This window comes from Schistocerca serialis, unplaced genomic scaffold (assembly GCF_023864345.2).
Source record: "Schistocerca serialis cubense isolate TAMUIC-IGC-003099 unplaced genomic scaffold, iqSchSeri2.2 HiC_scaffold_1234, whole genome shotgun sequence".
Taxonomy (NCBI): domain Eukaryota; kingdom Metazoa; phylum Arthropoda; class Insecta; order Orthoptera; family Acrididae; genus Schistocerca; species Schistocerca serialis.
In genome coordinates, this window is record NW_026047441.1 from 17,501 (window position 1) to 20,000 (window position 2,500).

The 2,500-nt window shown below is 60.0% G+C and overlaps 1 pseudogene; it reads right to left on the bottom strand.

Moving 5' to 3' along the window:
- The window catches only part of LOC126436315 (large subunit ribosomal RNA), a 6,772-nt pseudogene that overhangs the window by 3,343 nt on the left and 929 nt on the right, over positions 1–2,500 (bottom strand).

Sequence of the window (2,500 nt, forward strand, 5' to 3'; positions counted from 1 at the left end):
AATGCCTTAGATACATCGATCGATGCCACAAAGACAGAGCGGCAGGAGCGAACTGCGTCGGTGAGAGCAGTGTCCAGGATGAAAGTGTTTTCCAACATCCCATCCCGAGGGATGAATGCCCGCTGACGTTCGTCCACAGCACAAGCGCGCATCAGGCGTGACGCGAGAACCTTGTGAAAGGTCCGCGCCAACACCGAGCAGACCGTAATGGGGCGAAAGTCAGCGGGGGATGTTGGTGCAGCCATTTTCGGGAGAAGGGACGTCCGCGCGCGAAGCAGGCGTTCCGGAAGGGCGCGGGCCAGAAGGAAGAGATTCATCACTTTCACCAGGACTTCGTGCGGCAGGCGCCGCAACTCCGCTGGGGTAAGGCCGTCCGGCCCAGCTGCTGATCCCCTGGGCGGCAACGCGGCGGCGACCTCCTCATGTGTGACCGGCCCCCATAGGCACTCAAGAGCGACAGGCTCCGAGTGCGGAAGGAGGCGGTCACGAATGAAGCCCGCGGTGGAGACGGGCTTCTTAGTGAAGAGGTCCGCCCAGAAGTCCAGCAGACCAGAGTCATAGTTACTCCCGCCGTTTACCCGCGCTTGCTTGAATTTCTTCACGTTGACATTCAGAGCACTGGGCAGAAATCACATTGCGTCAACACCCGCTAGGGCCATCGCAATGCTTTGTTTTAATTAGACAGTCGGATTCCCCCAGTCCGTGCCAGTTCTGAGTTGATCGTTGAATGGCGGCCGAAGAGAATCCGCGCACCCGCGCGCCCCCGGAGGAGCACGCTAAGGCGGACGCGGCCTCGCAGCAAGGAAGATCCGTGGGAGGCCAAGGCACGGGACCGAGCTCGGATCCTGCACGCAGGTTGAAGCACCGGGGCGCGAACGCCGCGCAGGCGCGCGCATCCTGCACCGCCGGCCAGCACGAGGCCGACCAACGGCGAGAGCAGACCACGCCCGCGCTAAACGCCCGCACTTACCGGCACCCCTACGGCACTCACCTCGCCCAGGCCCGGCACGTTAGCGCTGACCCACTTCCCGACCAAGCCCGACACGCCCCGATCCTCAGAGCCAATCCTTATCCCGAAGTTACGGATCCAATTTGCCGACTTCCCTTACCTACATTATTCTATCGACTAGAGGCTCTTCACCTTGGAGACCTGCTGCGGATATGGGTACGAACCGGCGCGACACCTCCACGTGGCCCTCTCCCGGATTTTCAAGGTCCGAGGGGAAGATCGGGACACCGCCGCAACTGCGGTGCTCTTCGCGTTCCAAACCCTATCTCCCTGCTAGAGGATTCCAGGGAACTCGAACGCTCATGCAGAAAAGAAAACTCTTCCCCGATCTCCCGACGGCGTCTCCGGGTCCTTTTGGGTTACCCCGACGAGCATCTCTAAAAGAGGGGCCCGACTTGTATCGGTTCCGCTGCCGGGTTCCGGAATAGGAACCGGATTCCCTTTCGCCCAACGGGGGCCAGCACAAAGTGCATCATGCTATGACGGCCCCCATCAACATCGGATTTCTCCTAGGGCTTAGGATCGACTGACTCGTGTGCAACGGCTGTTCACACGAAACCCTTCTCCGCGTCAGCCCTCCAGGGCCTCGCTGGAGTATTTGCTACTACCACCAAGATCTGCACCGACGGCGGCTCCAGGCAGGCTCACGCCCAGACCCTTCTGCGCCCACCGCCGCGACCCTCCTACTCGTCAGGGCTTCGCGGCCGGCCGCAAGGACCGGCCATGACTGCCAGACTGACGGCCGAGTATAGGCACGACGCTTCAGCGCCATCCATTTTCAGGGCTAGTTGCTTCGGCAGGTGAGTTGTTACACACTCCTTAGCGGATTCCGACTTCCATGGCCACCGTCCTGCTGTCTTAAGCAACCAACGCCTTTCATGGTTTCCCATGAGCGTCGATTCGGGCGCCTTAACTCGGCGTTTGGTTCATCCCACAGCGCCAGTTCTGCTTACCAAAAGTGGCCCACTTGGCACTCCGATCCGAGTCGTTTGCTCGCGGCTTCAGCATATCAAGCAAGCCGGAGATCTCACCCATTTAAAGTTTGAGAATAGGTTGAGGTCGTTTCGGCCCCAAGGCCTCTAATCATTCGCTTTACCGGATGAGACTCGTACGAGCACCAGCTATCCTGAGGGAAACTTCGGAGGGAACCAGCTACTAGATGGTTCGATTAGTCTTTCGCCCCTATACCCAGCTCCGACGATCGATTTGCACGTCAGAATCGCTACGGACCTCCATCAGGGTTTCCCCTGACTTCGTCCTGGCCAGGCATAGTTCACCATCTTTCGGGTCCCAACGTGTACGCTCTAGGTGCGCCTCACCTCGCAATGAGGACGAGACGCCCCGGGAGTGCGGAGGCCGCCGCCCCGTGAAGGGCGGGGAAGCCCCATCCTCCCTCGGCCCGCGCAAGGCGAGACCTTCACTTTCATTACGCCTTTAGGTTTCGTACAGCCCAATGACTCGCGCACATGTTAGACTCCTTGGTCCGTGTTT